This window comes from Balaenoptera borealis (genome assembly GCF_965194805.1).
Source record: "Balaenoptera borealis genome assembly, chromosome: 11".
Classification (NCBI taxonomy): domain Eukaryota; kingdom Metazoa; phylum Chordata; class Mammalia; order Artiodactyla; family Balaenopteridae; genus Balaenoptera; species Balaenoptera borealis.
In genome coordinates, this window is record NC_138868.1 from 14,854,996 (window position 1) to 14,874,437 (window position 19,442).

General features: G+C 43.2%; 1 long non-coding RNA gene across 1 annotated transcript in view; it reads left to right on the forward strand.

Annotated features, from left to right (window-relative positions):
- The first annotated feature begins 556 nt into the window (after positions 1-556).
- Positions 557-19,442, forward strand: part of LOC309605028 — a 36,548-nt gene continuing 17,662 nt past the window's right edge. Inside the window, exon 1 of the long non-coding RNA XR_014231215.1 lies at positions 557-675. This is a non-coding gene — a long non-coding RNA (uncharacterized lncRNA). The remainder of the gene's footprint in view (positions 676-19,442) is intronic.

Sequence of the window (19,442 nt, forward strand, 5' to 3'; positions counted from 1 at the left end):
AGCATGGGCTAGTGCTGGAGCTGGAGCATTTCTGAGCCCTGCTTCTGAAGGTATATCAGGACCCAAACCTTCAACCAAATAGGTGTCACCACAGTGGCATCTGTGGTCACAGAGTGTGATCTCAGGGAGCTGCCAGAAGCTGCCAGAATGTCAGATACGTCTAAGCAACAGTCCTCACCTGGAGAAGCAAGTCATTTACTATTATGGGGCCTCTCCAGGCATAGAAGTTGGAGCCAGGAGGTCAGAAGCCAGGTGGGAATGGGAGAAAGTAACCTTCTGAGCTCATGTTAGGTTCTCTGCTGTACTGCTAGGATCTACACATCGTGGGCCCTCAATACATGTTTGTAGAATGAATGCACTGAAAGAATGAGGGAAGCAGCAGAGAGAGGAAAGGTCAAAGAGGTCTAAGAATTTTGCAAGAAGCAGCCTGGGATGTTCAGGACTCTCTGGTGTTGGGTAAGAGGGGAATCCTTGTAGTTCAAAGACGTAAGGGTGAGAGAGTCACAACTGTTAAGTGGCAGGTCTCAAGAAGTTCCTTCTGCTTTGGTTTCCCAGCTTGGAAAACCTCCAGTTAGTGATTCCAGAGCTGGCCAGTCAATCTCTTCAACCAAGCCTAGTGACATCATCAATTATTGCTTCACCTCGACAGAATTCCCGGAGCAAACTTCTGGAAAAGTAAGGGGTCTGAGGGAGGGTGTGTGACTGAGATCCAGAGGACAGGAAAATCCCCCAGAAGCCATCCTTTAAAGCCATAAGCAAAGTGGTGGCCCAGATGACTAGATGATGCAGACAGACACTAAAAATGTGATTCGTTTTCCACATTCTGGGGGCACTCATAAATTCTCAACACTATACCCAGCCTAAACCCAGACAAACCTCCTGTTCTAAAGGCTTATGATCTAAATTCCTCGTGGAAAGTCTGTCTTTGAAATGTTTAAGGCACCTCATTTAATCCTCATTTTCACTTCAGGTCAGGTACCTCCTCCCTGAGAAACCCACCACATTTGAAGTTTGTAGCTGGCCTTCCTTCTGTTTTTGCTATTTATGTGCCAATTTAAAGGGTGGAGAGAGCCACATTAGTTTAAAAATAAAACACAAATAGCAAAATGAGCCTTGGTTAAAGTAAAAACCACAGAAGGGATTTTTTTTTTTCCCTCTCATACTTTTCAGATTTTCCTAGAACCACCTTTATTTCCTCAGAGCCCAGACATAGAAAGTGAGTGGGCCTCTCCAGATGCTCTTCCAAGGGAAAGCTAAACGCCTCATTCCTATTCTCCTCTCATTGCACCTTGAGGATTTGTTTTCCTATTTTAGACAATTGAGTCTCAGACTGGGGCTCAGAAAGCTATTGAAGCCCTTGCTACACATATGGTATTTTTGAGCACTCTTAGATTTTGGTTTGTTTCTGCATGGTTTGTATCTTACCTCTTTTGTTCAGCTGTATCACCTTGTACATTCTGGGTGATGGGTGATGGGAACATAACTTTAAAGTCAGATACTCCTGGTAGATTCCCAGCATTGCTACTTACCAGTCTTGTGACCTTACCTATCAAATGAGAATAATGATGCACACCTCTCAGGGCTGTAATGAGGACTAAGGAGTCAAGACACAGAGAAGACTCAGCACAAAACAAGCGCTTAATACACTGTAGCTATTATAAAAAAAAGATCCTTTTATCTCTTTGCTCCTTCCTTAACCAATCCTCTCCTATTTTGGAGAAGGAAAGAAAGTCAGTCATCTTTTCCAATGGATGATTTTTGTCAATTTTTGCATCACCAAAGGGTCTATCAGAAGGGGAGACAAGGCTGAGTTGACTTGTAAACACCTGGGCCTTTTAATGCGATGGGATCAGTGTTCTTGCCTCTCAAGAGGTGACCAAACCAGCAGTGCAGGGACAGGGGAAACACTGAAGGCCGATGGTTGCGTGGTAGGAGCATAGAAGATGGGGAAGAGTGATCAGGAAAAGCAGGCCCAGGGCTAAGGCGAGGGGCCAGATGGGGTGTCAGCTACCCGCTTTGGGGTTCTGAGTCTAGCTCCTGCAGGCCGAGGCCCGCCCACCCCGGGGTCTGGTAACCGTGGGACCCGAGGCGCATGCGGCAGCGCCCTCTGCCGGCTGCGCGGGGCAAGCCGCCCGCCCGGCAGTTCTGCAGGTGGGACCCGGGATCCCTCTCGCTGCCTCCGCCCCAGCTCCATCCCTTCAGAGGACCTCGCGGCCCGGTCCCCGACCTGATTTCGGGAGAAGCGTCCCTATCTGACGCCTGTGGGCTGAGCAGAGACGATGCTCGGAAACATCCAATTCATCCGGGATCGGAGGCCGCGGGAACCCACCCAAAACCCGCAGAGGCTGCGCCTCTGGGACCCGGGGCCAAAGCCTGCTGGGCTGTCGGATCGCCTTTGGCCAAGACCACGGGTTCTGCGGACAGAGAGGAGCCCTGGGTTCGCTTTCTGCCTCATCCATTTTCCAGCTAGGTGACCTTGGGCAAGGTACTTAAATTTCCATGAGCCTTAATTTCCTCATCTTTAAGATGGAGAAAATGATCCCGACTTTAGTGGGTTGACATGACGATTACGTGGGATCAGACAGCCTGGGTTGGAATTCTGGCACTGACTTCAGCTAGCTGTGTGCCTGGGGCAAGTTACTTAACCTCTCTGTGCCCCGGTTCCCTGCAAAATAGGGATAATAACGGTACTTACCTCCGAGGGTTGTTGCCTGCAAAGCGCTGAACACAGTGCCTGGCACAGAGTAAGCGCTCAATAAATGGTGGCTATTGTGGTTGTCGTTATTATTGTTCTTAAGACCGCTGAGCACACGAGCAGAACTCTAGCTGGCGGCTATTATTAGTCTTTCCTGGGTCCGGCTATTTCTTTCCGGGCATTGTTAAAATCTTTTACCAGGCGCTCGCGTCCTAATCAGTAGCCGAAGGACAGCCTGCCTTCCCGAGTTTGGAAAATCGAGGTTCCCCTGGAGGAGGGCCAAGAACGCGGCCGCGGGCTGCAAGGACCGGGACCTCCCGGGAGGGTGCCTGCGCAACGCCGCCTCCGCCCGTACCTCCATTAGCGCGCGTCAGAGCCGCAGTGACGTCGCCAGGTCCGCGGGCGGGGGGGGAGGCGCGGCCTGGACACGCGGGAGCCTGGGGTGACTGGGATGGCCGTGGTGGCCCGGCCGCGCGAGTGCCCTGCCACCCCCGGGGGCTGCGGCCGAGGCAGCCAGAGGAGCTGCGGGAAGGCCCTGGCCGGGGTTGGCTCTCCCGCGCCTGCGGGCGCTGGGCGCGCCGGGGCTCCGCCTGCAGCCCCCGCGCCCCGGGCCCGCCCAGCCCCGCGCGGGGCTGACCTCCTGGCAGCCGCTCAGCGTCTGCGTGGTCTTTCCCCTCCTGTCCTCTCTTCCCCGCACCCGCCCCAATCTCATTCCTTCTCGTCCCCAGCGACACGCTCAGTTTCTTCCTCCACCTTCCTTCTGGACCAACTCATTTGCTGTGAGTGGTTATTAACCACCCACAGGAGGCGCCTCCCACTCCAGGCTCCATCTGCAGCCCTCGGCGCGCCCATCTCTTCGCTGGCCTGGCCGGACAGTTCCACTTGGCTTGCCGTGCACGCATCTCCAACTCGCCGCGTCTGGTCCATCTCAGTGATGGCAGTACCATCATCCTAGACGCCTCGCCCCTCTAAACACCTCTCCAGGCACTCTCCATTTCTTCATTCTAATTCCAGCCAGCCTGGTTTAGGGGTCCCTCTCCCATTGGCTAGTAACATATTCCCCTCAAGGATCTCCCTGCTGCGCTCCCGCCTCCTTCAAATCCATCCAACACGCACCGCCAGAGCGATTACCTGCAATCATGTCTGGCCATGCCTTTCTCTGCTTAAGGCTGCCCAGCCTGGGACCCCAAGCCCTCTCTGTCTTCATGGACACTCTCCTCTGCCATTTTCTATTTGATGCCTTTCAGAGCTAGCCCTGGGTGTTGCACCACGCTGGGACCACACGATTCAAGGTCTAACGTATCTTTACTGCTGTTAGGCCCTATCAAGGGAATTTACTCCTCACTCCCCCTCCTGCCCCAGCTGGCTTCCTCTTACTCATTCCCCAAAGCTCAAGATGTGATTCACCTCTTCAAGACTGCCTTCCCTGTTCTGCTATCTGGCTGAGCGAAGTGTCTCTGGACCCCCAAACTTTCTATCCCTGTTGCTTTAGTTGTATTTGGCATAAAGGCCTGACCTTTCAGGATGGCCTCTGAGGCCCTGCCTCATCTGTGCACTGCCCCCCACCTTCACCCACAACTCCAGCCTCTTCCTCCCTGGCTCTGGCTGCAGTGAGGGTCTCAGTTCCCAGCCTCTGTGTTCACCTTCCCATGCCAGTGGCTTTGTACAGCCTGTTCTCTCTGTCTGTACCTTTCTGCCCTTTCTCAGCTACTCAACTTTTGGCTCTCATCCTAAGTAAGCATCATTTCCTCAGACTTCCTCCCCTGACCCTCCCTCACCCACCCCCAATTCAGTTGAATTCTCCTTTGATGGATCAAAGCATACAAAAACACCTACAGAGAATAATATTCTTAACACCTGTTTATTCTGTACCCCTTCCCTGGCACCCCCCTCCTTGCCAAAGCTTAACATTTGCCGTATTTTCTTCAAATCTTTTTTTAAGGACATAAAACTTCACAGATCTAGGTAGAGTCCTCTGAACTCATTTCTGTCCCTCCCCTAAGGTACCTGCTCTCTTGCATTTGGGGTTTATCATTCTCATTTATGATTTTGAATTTTTTTACTACATATGTTTGTGCCTATAAACACTTCATAGAATTGTTTGGCATGTTTGTAAACTTTGAAGAAATGGCATTTACTGGATATATCATTGTGTAACTCGTTTTTTTCACTCAGCATTATGACTATGAAATGTAGCCACACATGTAGTTCTAGATCATACATTTTCACTGCTGATTAGGGTCCCATTGGACGAGTTCACCACACTTTACCCATCTCCTTCTGGAGGACATTCAGCTTATTTTCAATTTTTTTTCATTAGAAACAATGCTACAATTAATATTTTTTATACCCATCCCTTTGTGTGAAAGTGAGCCACCCAGGTAGATTCTTGGGTGTGGAATCGCTGGCCTCAAGTCGTGTAAATTGGCAGCTTTACTGGGCATGGCTGAACAGTTTTTCAAAGCGGTTGTACCAGTTTACACTTCGATAGCAATATATGAGTTCCCATGCTTGGCTTCCTCAACAACACTTGGTAATGTCAGGCTTTAAAACTTTTGCCAAGCTGGTGGGTGTGAAATGGTATTCCAGTGTTTTAATTTGCAATTCCCTGTTTACAAGAGAGACTGAGCATACTTTCATGTGTTTACTGGCTATTTGCCTTTCATCTTTTTAAAATTGCCTCTTGGTTTATTTGACAGTGCTTCTATTGGATTATCTCTTATTATGTGTAGGAGTTCTTTATATATTCTGGGTACTAATTCTTTGTCAGGCTGTAGCCCATCTGGTATCTTCTACTCCACTCAAGCACAGTTTTAAATCTGTGTGATTGATTAATGGCTGACTTTCCCACTAGACTATAAGCTCCATGAGAAGAGGGACCAACCCCCACAAGGCATGCAGTATCTAACACATACCGGGACTTAATAATAAATATTTCTGTACTGAGGTGTATTGACATTATTTGTCTTTTTACATGCTCGTCACTTCATCCCTCATCCTCAGTGACCCACAAGGCTGTAAACTCCTTGAGAGCAGGAATCTGGAGCTATTTTATTCATTTTTCATGTCTCCATCTTTGTATCTATCACAACATAACACCTCTGGCACAGAATATATATCCAGTCATTTTTGCTTAATTTCCTTTGAGCTTTCTCTTTCTCTTCTTTCCTTTCTCCTTAACCCATCTTCTATCCCTAAGCCCAGTTATATTATCTATAAAATGAAGGAATATGAAAACCTTCTCAGCTGTTTGTGAGAATCACACGATACAATGTATTCAAGGAAGTAGAGCAGTGCTTAGCACACAGTTAGCGCTCAATAAGTGGTGACTTTCATTATTCCCAGAACAATCATTTTGGTGACTAAAGATACACTCTATTTAATTTTAACAGCAGAGTTCTTTCAGAGAGAGAATAAAACTGAACTTCCTGAAGATCTGGTGAGCGGTTTTTTTCCCCTCCCTTTATTGGCATTTGACCCACTATATAAGGCTCAGTCCCAACACGATCTCTGAAAAGCATCAAATATCATTCTTCTCCCTTTCTTTTATAAATTCCAGACATATCAAAGGCATATGAACCATACATAGAATTCAAACCTTTAAGTGGAAACATATAAAGGCCAATTCCACATCTTTGGCCAGAAGTCAGAGAGCAGAAAAAAGGTCTGTCAGTGATACCAGAAGTGGGATTTAGTGGTTGCAGCCAGGGACAAAAGCAGAATTCTTACATCTGTTTCCTACATCTGCCATTGATTGTGTGACCTTTGATCTATTTATAAAATGAAGATAATAATTCTTGCTTTTTCTGGAGGTTGAACTTCATTAATTACTCATTTTAAAATGCTTTGAGATCCTCAACATGAAAGGCAGTTTGGCTATATTTAAACAGCGCTCCCAAGAGGTAAATGGCCCAGCAACATCTGTCCAAGCAGCTCGGGAATCTGATCTCCATTTTACCAGAAAGTGAGGCCCGGGAAGGCAGATTGTTGGTCCAGAGTTGTAAGTTGCCGACAGACACGGGGAAACCCCCTTCTTCTCCAGCCCCAAGCTCGCAGGAATGAGAAATCTCAGGGCAGCCTTATTTGATCAAGATGTAATGCTACTCGGAGGCCCGTCATCTCTAGGGTTTCATCGCCACATGAGGAAAGCAGGTGGCCGCACTGGGCTCACTGCAACGTGAGCCCACCGGCGAGAACAATTAGAGCCACGGTGACCGTGGGCAGCGGCCTCTCCCCAGAAGGCTCAGAGGAACTTTGCTGAGAGATGTAACAGGAAAAGGTGGGCTGAACCCAGAAAGCAGTGTAGGCAGGGCCCCTCTGGAGGCTGACCTTCTCCTCAACTCAGAGATCTGGGAAAGGGACCTGAAAGAAAACAACGGAGAGGGCTGAGATCCTTGTCTGACAGCTCTGCGTGGTAGCATCCGAGGGTTGAAGTGGCCCCTACCGCGGCTGTTAGAACTAGCGACAACTGTGCGGTGGTTTGAGGAGAGACCCCTGGAGCCAGAAGATCAGGCTTTAAAATCCAGCTGCAAACTTACCAGCCATGCAATTTTGTCTCTGAGCCTCAGCGCCCCAACTAGGGGTAGGGATAATAATACACCAACTTGTCAGGGTTGTTAGGAAGATTAAACAAGAAAAGGCACGTGACAGTGTGCCACTTGTGGAAGGGATTCAATCACTACTCATGAGAAAGATGAAAACACTACAAACTCATTTATGACTGAGCAGAGTTCTCGCCCTTTTCTTACAGAAGTTTTCCCCTCTTTATTCTTAAGCTAATACTTGTACATGATTTAAACAAACAAACAAACAACCAGAAAACAAAAACTACAACATTACGGAAGAGGATTCAGTGAAAAGTGAGTGTCTCATTGAAACCTCTTTTTTTTTTTTCTTTTCTTTTTTTTTTCTTTTGGCTGCGCAGCTTGCAGGATTTTAGTTCCCTGACGAGGGATCAAACCCATGCCCCCTGCAGTGGAAGCACAGAGTCCTAGCCACTGGACCACCAGGGAATTCCCTTATTTGAACCTCATTGCCCATTTCTCCTCCCCTGGTGGCAATAAATATTATCAGGTTCTGGTGTATCTTTCCAGAGATAGTCTATGCACATATAAGGATCTACCTGGATTTTGAACTTTGCCTTTTGTTTTTTTACTAAACAATGTATATATATATATTTTTTGGCCGCGCCAAGTGGAACTTCCCTGACCAGGGACTGAAGCCGTGTCCCCTGCATTGGAAGTGAGGAGTCTTAACCACTGGGCCACCAGAGAAGTCCTAAACAATCTATCTTGAAACTAATTCACTATCAGTATATATAGGGCTACCTTATTCTTTTTAAGGCTACATAGTATTACACTTCATTTATTCAGCCAGTCCTCTACAGTTAGACATTTAGCCTGTGTTAGTTTTATTTTTTTATTACCACCAATTTAGTGGCTTAACAACAGCACAAATCTATTATCTTACAGTTTTGTACATCAGAAGTCTGAAATGAGTCTTGCTGGGCTAAAATCAAAGTGTTGGCAGGATTTCCTTCCCTTTGGAGACTCTAGGTGAGAATCTGTTTCCTTGTCCATTCTAGCTTCCAGACGCATCTAGACACTTCTAGACCTGCATTCCTTGGCTGTGTCCCCTTCCTTCATCTTCAAAGCCAGCAACCATTGGTAGAGTTTTTCTCAAGTCCCATTATTCTGACTGTCCTTTTATGCTTCCCTCTTTCACTTTTAAGGACTCTTATGATTGCATTGAACCCACCCGGATAATCCAGGATAATCTCCCTATTTTGAGGTCAGCTGTTTAGCAATCTTAATTCCATCTGCAACTTTAATTCCCCTTTGCCATGCATATTCACAGGTTCTGGGGATTATGATGTGGACATTTTGGGGGGGGCATTATTCTGCTAACCACAAGGTTATTGCCTGTCTTTTACTATTACAAACAGAACTAATGAATGTCCTTGTATAAATGTCACTTCCTACCTGTGAGATCAAGTCTGAGAAGCAGTGTCTGTGTGAAAGGGCATGCATTTAAAAATTTTTGGAAGGTATTGTCAAATTTTGCTCTAAAGGGATTGTACGAATTTGCACACCTACCACTAATGTACCAGTGCAATTAAAAAAATTAGTTGCCTTTATTATTTTAGAGCAGTTTTAGGTTTACAGAAAAATTGATCAGAAAGTACAGTTCTCATATACCTCCTTCCCATAGTTCCCCCTCTTATATACATGTTATATTACTGTGCTACTTTCTTATAATTGATGAACTGATGTTGATATATACATTATTATTAACTGAAATTCCTAGTTTACACTAGGATTCACTCTTGGCATCCTACGTTCTATGGGTTTTGACAAATGTATAATGACATGTACTCACAATTATAGTGTCATACACGATAGTTTCACAGCCCTAAAAATCCCCTCTGTTCTGCTTATTCATCCCTCTCTCTTTCCCACCCTAAACTCCTAGCAAAGACTGATATTTTTATTGTCTCCATAGTTTTGCCTTTTCCAGAATGTCATATAGTTTGAATCATATAATATGTAACCTTTTCAGATTGGCTTCTCTCACCTAGCAATGTACATTTAAGATCCCTTCATGTCTTTTTGTGGATTGATAGCTCTTTTTTTTTTTTTTAAATTAATTAATTAATTTATTTATTTTTGGCTGTGTTGGGTCCTCGTTTCTGTGCGAGGGCCTTCTCCAGTTGTGGCAAGCGGGGGCCACTCTTCATCGCGGTGCACGGGCCTCCCACCATCGCGGCCTCTCTTGTTGCGGAGCACAGGCTCCAGATGCGCAGGCTCAGTAGTTGTGGCTCACGGGCCCAGTTGCTCCGCGGCATGTGGGATCCTCCCAAACCAGGGCTCGAACCCGTGTCCCCTGCACTAGCAGGCAGACTCTCAACCACTGCGCCACCAGGGAAGCCCTCTTTTTTTTTTTAATCGCTAAATAATAGTCCATTGTATGGAGGTACCACATTTTGTATAGCCATCACCTATTGAAGGACATCTTGGTTGCTTCCAAGATTTGGCAATTCTGAATAAAGCTGCTATAAACATCCTTGTGCAGGTTTTTGTGTGGACATAAGTTTTTCAACTGTGCCAATTTTTTCACACCTTTGAATACGCAGTATTTTAGCAAACTTCTTCATCTTGGCTAACCTGATAGATGACAATGGTATCTAGTCATTGTTTTAATGTACATTTCTTTAATGAAGAGTGAAATTTGACATCTTTTTATATTTATATTTTAATTTTTGGCAATGGTCTGCTCATGTTTATTCTTCTAGTGGCTTGCTTTCTTTTTTTTAAGTGAGTGGTACATACAATCTTTTTATATAACAAGGAAATTGGAAATTTGTTTTATATTTTTATAAATATTTTGTCCAGTTTATGATGTTTTTTGATTTTTTTCCATGTTGAAATTTAAAATATTTATAAGTCAAATTTATACCTTTTGTTTTCTTTTGAGGCCTTTGCGGTTTGTGTCTTGACTTTCCCACTTTGAGATTGTAAAAAATTCTCCTGATTAATTCTCATGTTTTTATGGTTTTAATCTTTACATTTAAGTCTTGGATACATCTGGGTATACTTAGTTGAAAGGAGCAAGGTAAGGTTCCAAGTGCTGCCCTCCCCGCAGCCCACCCCCCCATTGTTAACCCATCAAGGAATGTTGTTCCAGTATCATTTTCAGAAGAATCCATCTTTTCTCTTATTGGAAATGCCACCTTGATTATATATTAAATTCTAGTGGGTAATTGTATCTTTTCTAGTCTTTTGAGCTATTTTGCTTACCAAAGTTTTCCACTATTTTTAAAATTAATTAATTAATTAATTTTATTTTTAAAATTTATTTTTGGCTGCGTTGGGTCTTTGTTGCTGTGTGCAGGCTTTCTCTAGTTGCAGTGAGTGGGGGCCACTTCGTTGCGGTGCGAGGGTTTCTCACTGCGGTGGCTTCTCTTGTTGCAGAGCACGGGCTCTAGGCATGCGGGCTTCAGTAGTTGTGGCATGTGGGCTTCAGTAGTTGTGGATCAAAGGCTCTAGGGCACAGGCTCAGTAGTTGTGGTTCGTGGGCTCTAGAGCGCAGGCTCAGTAGTTGTGGCGCACGGGCTTAGTTGCTCCGCGGCATGTGGGATAGTCCCAGACCAGGGCTTGAACCCGTGTCCCCTGCATTAGCAGGCGGATTCTTAACCACTGCACCACCAGGGAAGCCCCTTCCACCATTTTTTTAATAACCTATTTACTGGGATATAATTCACGTACTATAAAATTCACCCCTTTAATTATACCATTCAGTGTTTTTAGTATATTCACCGAGTTGTATAGCCAACACTGCTCTCTAATCTCACAACATTTTCATCCCTCCACAATGAAACCTTGTACGCATTAGCAGTCACTCTCTACTCCTTCCTGCCCCTAGCTCCTGGCAATCACTAATCTTCTTTTGGTTTCTATGGGTTTGTCTATTCTGGACATTTCATATAAATAGAATTATCTGGTATGTGGCATTTTATGATTGACTTCTTGCACTTAGCACAATGTTTTCAAGGTTCATTCATGTTGAGGCATATATCAGTACTTCATTCCTTTTTTTTTTTTTTGCTGTGGACCATTTTCAAAGTCTTTATTGAACTTGCTACAATATTGCTTCTGTTTCATGTTTTTGGTGTTTTGGCCACGAGGCATGCGGGATCCTAGCTCCCTGACCAGGGATCAAACCCTCACCCCCTGTATTGGAAGGCGAAGTCCCAACCACTGGACCGCCAGGGAAGTCCCCTTCATTTATTTTTTATTGGCATATAATAGTCTATTGTATGGCTCCACCACATTCTATTTACCCATTCATCAATTGATGTACATTTGGATTGTTTCCACTTTTTGGCTATTATAAATAAGGCTGCTATGAACATTTGTGTACAAGTTTTTGTGTAGATATATGTTTTCAATTCTCTTGGGCATACATAGAGGAGTGGAATTGCTGGGTCACATGGTAACTCTGTGTTTAACATTGTGAAGAACTGCCAGAATGTTTTCCAGAGTGGCTGCATTATTTTACATTCTTAACAGCACTGTATGTGGGTTCCAATTTCTCCACATCCTCACCAACACTTGTTAATGTTTGTCTTTTTGATCTTAGCTATCCTTGTGATTGTGAAGTGGTATCTGATTGTGGTTTTGATTTGCATTTCCCTAATGACTAATAGTGTAGGACAACTTTTCCTGTGCCTATTAAACATTGTATATCTTGTTTAGATACATTTCTATTTAAATTCTTTGCCCATTAAAAAATTTAGTTATTTAACTTTTTTATTGAGTTGTAAGAGCTCTTTATATATTCTGTCTCTTATCAGATATATGATTTGCAAATATTTTCTCCCATTCTGTGAGTTGTATTTTCACTTTCTTAATGGTGTCCTTTGAAGCACAAAAGTTTTTAATTTTGATGAGGTCCAATTTATCTATCTTTCCCTTTTGTTGTTTTAGTGTCATATCTAAGAAACTACATTATATTTTAATGTTTGGCAAAGAGTCTATCCTCACTTCCCACCACCCCCCCCCCCGCCCCCCTGGACTATTCTTGCATGCTTATTTTTTTTCATGTGAACTTTAGAATCAACTCATGTTGTTCCAAAAGCAATTCTTTCAGTATGTTTTAAAAATTGGAATCACTGTAAATATGAATGATTTGTGAGAACTGACATCTTTACAACAGTACCTCTTCCTATTCAAAAACAGGATATGTCTTTACATTTATTCAGACTATTAAGTCCTTCAGTAGCATTCTAAAGCATTCTTCTTATAGATTTAGCACATTTAAAATAGTTGTGTTTTTTGCTGTTGCTCATATGAATGGAATCTTTTCTTATATTTTCTAACTGGTTGCTGATTGCATGTAAGAAAGCTACTCACTTTTGTATATCAGTCATATAACCAGTCATCTTATTTTATTGATATTGAATGATTTTATTGATAATGACCGAGTTATGTTTTCTAGATATAGAGTCATATCATCTAAAAATAATGATAATTTTGCTTTCTCCTTTCCTGTTTTTATACTTCTTACTTCTCTCTGTTTTCTAATTGTATGGGCCAGCACTTCTAGAACAGTGTTAATAACGATGGTGTTAGTGGAAATCTTTACTTTGCTCCTGACCCTACAGGAAATGCTTCTAGGTACAGACTTTGCAGAGAGGCAGCTGTCAGTGTCTCTTTCTGAGTCTTTCTTTTACTGTGTTCTCTCTGTCAGGTTTCACAGTGTTATGCTAGCTTTCATAAAAAGAATTTGGAAGTTTTCCTGCTTTCTCTTTGCTCTGGAACAATTTAAATAGCAGGTAGAATTCACCCATGAAACCGTCTGGACTTGACACTTTTTGTGGGTATAGCTCTTTGAAAACATCCTCAATTTATTCTGTGGTATTTAGTATGTTTCAGGTTTTTTGGAGTATACATTTTAAAACTCTTCTAAATTAGTTGTAATATTTTCTATTTCCTAGAAAATTATCTATTCAACTCAGGGCTTTCAACATTTTGGCTTAGGTTGACCAAGGTAAATGCTTATGATTTTATTAATTAGTTTGGTATCTGTAGTGGTTTCCCAACTCTCATTTCTTATTTTGGGTATTTGATCTTTAAAAAACTGGTGGGAGATCTTCCACTACGAGGCTGCCTGTTTATATGGCCAGTCTGAGGCTGAGGGTTCCCAAGAGTGAAATCTCCCAATGACCAGCCAACTTGGTTTTGTTTGAGATGATGTAAGACAGACACTCCTTCGTGTACATGGCTTTTGCTGTGATCAGTTGAGTGTTTGGCACGTGCCAGACCCTGTGCTAAACTCTTTATGTGTATTTTCTCATTTAATTTTCACACCATCCCACAATATAGGTAATATGGCATTATTCCCATTTTATCGACAAGGAAACAGAGACTCAGAGAGATTAAATAACTCGCCCAAGGTCCCACAGCTGGTGGCCGGTAAAGCTGGGACTCTGACCAGGTCTGTCCACCTCAGGACTCATTCTAAGTAAAGGGCCTTCTTCCGCAGCCCCTACTCCCACTCTGCACCTGCCTTTTACCTCACCTGGTGTCAGCAGCACAGGAATGGCAGCAGTTTGTGGACTTCTAACTCAGGCCTGTGTTTTCTGGACTTCTGAGGTGCCTCATAGTGTGACCCCCACTCCACCTCTTAGATAATTTTTGAGGGCTGGCTCTGGGCCAGCCACGGTGCTAGGCGCTGGGAAAACGGCTCTTATGATCTGGTGTGGAGGGATCTGTGTCACCGGTTAAGTAAGATTCCCATTTAAATGGCAGAAACAAACCAAACCAAAACAAAACAAAACAAAAAACCAACCATCAAATCATTGTGCCTTGAGGTACAATTGTAGAGAGAGCCCAGGACTAGTTTGAATCATACACGTCTGACCCTTAATAGCTGTGTGACCATGACATGCCACTTTATGCCACTGGGCCTCCGTTTCCACATCTATAAAATGTGGATAACATCACACATTTTTCACATTCTAGGGATGCATCTTACAGTTGATGGTGTCTCTCAAGGATACTTGGCAGTGTTGGTTTTTTTTTTTTTTTAATTTTCTTATTGTTACATAAAATAGCGGTGTGTCCTATTGATGATCTTAGATCTGATGGCATATGACAGTAATCACATGGTTGCTGTGAGAATGAAATGAGATCATATAAAGTGGAAAACCCCATACAAATTCAGGTAAAGCAGTGCAAGAAGCACTGGTGGCGATTCTAATCCCAAATCTGTTATCACTATCTTGCTGGATGACCGCAGGCAAATTACCCCTGTTGTGTGGTCCCCACATTTCCTTCTCTGGACTTCCTTCTCAGCAAAATGAGAGATTTATTTAATTCATTAATTCAGCCAACATGTCCTGAGCACATTTTCTGGGCCAGGCACGGTGCCCCTCGGGGAGGACTTGGCTCAGCAGAGTGAGGGAACAAGACTTTCCTTGTGAGCAGTGCTCTGGTAAAGGTAGAGACGGGAAGGGTGAGCTGATCTCATGCGGTTCTTCTAGCTTTAATTTCTGTCCTTCTGGAACTAGGAGGAGGGCCAGATAGGACAGGTGTGTTTGGGGATGCCAAGTGGTATAGGGGTTAATGTACAGCCTATGGAGTTGAACAGTCTTGGACCAGCTCTGTCACTTTCTAGCTGTGTGACCTTGGGCCAATGACTTAACCTCTCTGAGCCTCAGGAGCCTTAACTGTAAAATGAGAGTGACAAAAGTTGCTGTCTCCCAGGGTTGTTATGAGTATTGAATGAAATGCAGTATGTAGAGCACTCAGCTCAGTGCAGACCAGTAACCAAGCAATTAATGAATGGTAACCTGCCTTCCTCTCTGCTGCTCTCCCTCTTTCCTTCCTTCTTTCTCCTTCCTGTTCTTCCTTTTCTACCTCTCCCTCCTTGCCCCCCTCCTTCTCCCCAGTTTACCTGCTGTTCTTGAGAAACAAAAGCTTACTGTGCAGGAATCCCCTGTCCAAACCTTCCCACTTTGTATTTGGAGGTCAGCACAGAAAAAATGACTCTGCTGCATAGATTGGCCTCTCGCATTGCTGGCCTTTGCAGTGACTTCTATCCTTGCTGGAAGTTTCTGATATCTGTCTGCCATGACTGCCCAGAAGCCAAAGGGTCTCCAGCAGGATGTTTTCCTCTGTGACGCAGGGTGGACACAGAGCCCAAGGCCTAGGGACTTTTCAAGGGCCTGGGGAAAAGTTTGAGATCTGAAAAAAGTTATTGGCACCAAAGTAGGAAACGGAAACTGTAAAATCAAGAAGTGTTTAATTAAAAATCTACAAAATGTAACATTGTGTTCACTTCATTAATTGTTAAAATTTAGTGTTTCTTTATATATATATATTTAAAAAAAATTTTTTTTTGTTTATTTGGGGACAATTTTTTTCTTTTTTAAAAGAGATTGGAGTTTATTTATTTATTTATTTTTGGGTGTGTTGGGTCTTCGTTTCTGTGCAAGGGCTTTCTCCAGTTGTGGCAAGCGGGGGCCACTCTTCATCGCGGTGCGCGGGCCTCTCACTATCACGGCCTCTCCTGTTGCGGAGCACAGGCTCCAGACGCGCAGGCTCAGTAATTGTGTCTCACGGGCCTAGTTGCTCCGCGGCATGTGGGATCTTCCCAGACCAGGGCTCGAACCCGTGTTCCCTGCATTGGCAGGCAGATTCTCAACCACTGCGCCACCAGGGAAGCCCCGTGTTTCTTTATATTTGAAAACAACTTATAGGTTGAATTTTACTCAGTTTGTAAGAGTTCCCCAATATGCACGATAGTTACTGAGAAATTATTGCCAATTGTAAATTAAGTGAGTTGTTCACCAGTTGTAAATTAAATGAGTATCTTTAGACAAATTCAGTAGCAAAAGTATTAAAAACCCTTTCAAAAATTTTACAGGTAAAATTGTTAATATGGAATATTTTAGGTATTTTATACAATACAAGGCCTCTCTAGGGCCTGGGAAAGTCTTTAAAATGCGTTATGCTGTACATGGGAGGCCATTAACCCTCTTTTTAGTTCTCCTATATTTTTCCCTAGGATAGCTGATTATTCTAACCTTTTGTAAGACATCTGATATTTAGAATTTGTAATAATTTTTTGAAAATGTTCACAATGTAATAAAAAATTGCAGGATATTAATCTATAGATCAGTTAGATCTCAAGTTAAAAAAAATTCATACATGCATTAAAAAAAAAGACTAGAAAGAAATATACTAGAATGTTAACAGACTCTCTCGGTAGAAAAACGTGCATAATTAGCTTTTCTTTTTTATAGTTTTCAGACTTTCCAAATTTTCTACAATGAAAATGCATTACAATCAGAAAAACAATTTTTGGTAGTTAAAAAATTTTTTTTTCTTACTACAAAAGTAATTTATGCTCATTATAGAAAAATCACAAAATACATACAAGCATAAGGAAGGAAAAGAAACATGCAAATTCCACCCACCCAGAGACAACCACTGGGTCCTTCCAGACCTTTTTTATGCATACATAAACATTTATATTTTTATCACAAAACGGGATCATTCTGTACATAGTACTGTTTTGAAAACTGCTTCTTTCCCTCACAGTGTATATTGAGAACATTTTTTTTTAATGTCAACAGCACATTTCTACAAGATGATTATAATGGCAGCATACCACCACATTTTAAGGAGGAACCATAATTTACTTAACCTCTAATTATTAGACATGAATGCTACTTCCCAGTTTTCTCTATTACAAATGGTACTGTAATGAAAATATTTTAAAGCACCTAAGAATCCTTCATTTTCACAAGGAAATCATAAAACACTACCTGACATTTATTTTTTGAATGATGCCGGGCTCTGAGGATCCAAAGGTGTTTAAAGGTAGTGATTCCTGCTGTGAAGGAGTTTCCAGTTTGGCAGGAGACAGTGGCAGGAGCCATGAGCTCTGCCTGAGAAAGCCAGGAAAGGCTTCTCTGGGAGGGTCACACTGAGCTGAGACTTGATTGAGTGGGAGTTCACCAGGAACACAGGGTAGGGGAAGCAGGGAGACCTTCACAGGCACAGAGAACAGGACAGGAGAAAAAGGGAAAGTAGCATTTAATCTAGAGCCTGGGATGTGCTGGCTACTTTCACGTTTCCTCATTTAACCCTCACATCAACACTGCAAAGGTACCGCTATGATTCCTACTTTCCAGCCAAAGAAACTGAGGGTACTGGGCTTGTTTACCTAGAGGTAGAGCCAGGATTTAGACACAGGTCTCACTTACTCTAAAATCCAAGCTCTTTCTTTTTTCCTTTCTTTTCTTTTCTCTGATGATAGCAGAGGCAGTCCTGTGCTCCCAAGGAAGGTAATCCCTGGCCATTTTAAGGCCTGTGCTACCCCCCGATGTAAAGAAGTACTTAAGTTCCAACCCACTTTGGTCTTTTCCTAACAGAGCTTGAAAGAAAAGTGGGAGCATCCAGCCGCCATCTTGGGTGCTGTGTTTTGCCACCGCTTGACTAAGCTGTCCTCTCTCCACTATATCTTGGCACAAAGAGCAAAGTTAGGCTCAGAGTGGTGTGTTTTGGGGATGGTGAGACATTCAGTGGAGCAGGAGTGTGGGAGCTGGGGCTGGGATTGGGGAGAAGTGGAGGGTAAGCCGAAGAGGTGGGCCATGCTAAGGCCCATGTTCCTGATGTTTGCTAGGGAATGGCATGGTTAAACGGTTCCTTAGGAAGAAGAGCCAGACCGCTCGAGAGAGGATGGTTTGGCCTCCAGGGAGCTGGTGTTGGAGAAAATATGACATGGACCAAAAATAACAATAGTTAACATTTTTTGATTGCCAGGCTCTGTTCTAAGCATTTCAAATATTTTAATTCTCTTAATTCTTGCTATTGTTATCCTTGTTTTCCAGGTGAGAAAACTGAAGCCCAGAGAGGTTAAGTAACTTGTCTAAGGGCACACAGTAAGTGGAAAAGCTAAGATTTAGACTGAGGCAGCCTACTCTTAACCTTTAATCTAGTTTAGCCCTTGCAAAGCTGAATGAAGCCACCTGTTAGCTACAGGAAGACAGAGGAGGGGAGAGCGGGGGTGGGCCTTTGTAAGTCTGATCACCAGCGCAGAGCCCAATTTCTGAAACATAATGCACTGTCAATAAATATGATTTATTAATATTTATTATCATAATAGTATAATTAAAGAACACTATGTTAATGTATATTATAATTGTATATAATATTATAATAATATTAATGATTAAATGTGGATGAGATTTACCTGAATTAAAACAGTGGCATGGGGGTGGAAGGGAAGAATGTTTCTGAATTAGAATTGCAGGATTTGGTGACAAGACATGGGGTGAGGAGTGGAAGGGGAGGATTCTGGGTGGATGACTTGGTTTCCAGGTTGGCGAGCAGGAGGATGGTGGTGTCATTAATGAGGCTCCGTGAGAAGGGGGTTGTGGAAGAGCGCTGTGCTTGGGCCGTATTAACTCGAGGGGCCCGTGGACTTTAGCCTTGGCCCTGAAGAGCACCTCCCGTGGGAAATATATAAAGCTTGTTCTTCTGGTTTTGATAGCAAAATTAACAGGTTTACAAACTTCTCACATGCTAATTAAGAAACTAATTAAAACCCATCAGTTCTAAAAGGCATATGGTTTACTTAAGGTTGATCCAAGATTGATGTTTGCTAAAAACAATGTTTTAATAACTCATAAAATGAATTGGCTCTAATAATACTAGCATGGTGTTCTAATTTACTGGTTATGTTTCACATGTGTTTTTTTCCATTTGGAAGAAATTAAATGAGATAGCCTAGATAAAAATGCCTAATGCCTCATGATCATTTAAAATTAGTTTCCTTGTCCTTGAGCTCCACAGCAACTCTGTGCAGTAGGTAAGGTCTTTATCCCCCTTTTACTGATGAGGAAACAGGCATAATTAAGAGAAGTTAAGGGACAAACACAAGAAGCTTCTGCAAGGAAGTAGAAAAATCAGAACTCATACGTAGTTCCCCCACTATTACTGTAAAATAAATTATCCCCAAACTTAGCAGCTTAAAATAGTAAATATTTATCTCACACAGTCGCTGACAGTCTGGAACCTGGGAGTGGCTTAGCTGGTGGTCTGGCTCAGGGTCTCTCATGAGGTTGCTGTCAAGCTGTTGGCTGGGACCTCAAGGTCTGAAAGCTTGACGGGGGCTGGAGGTTCCATTTCCAAGCTCACTCATGTGGCTTTTGGCAGGAGGCCTCAGTTCTTCTCTA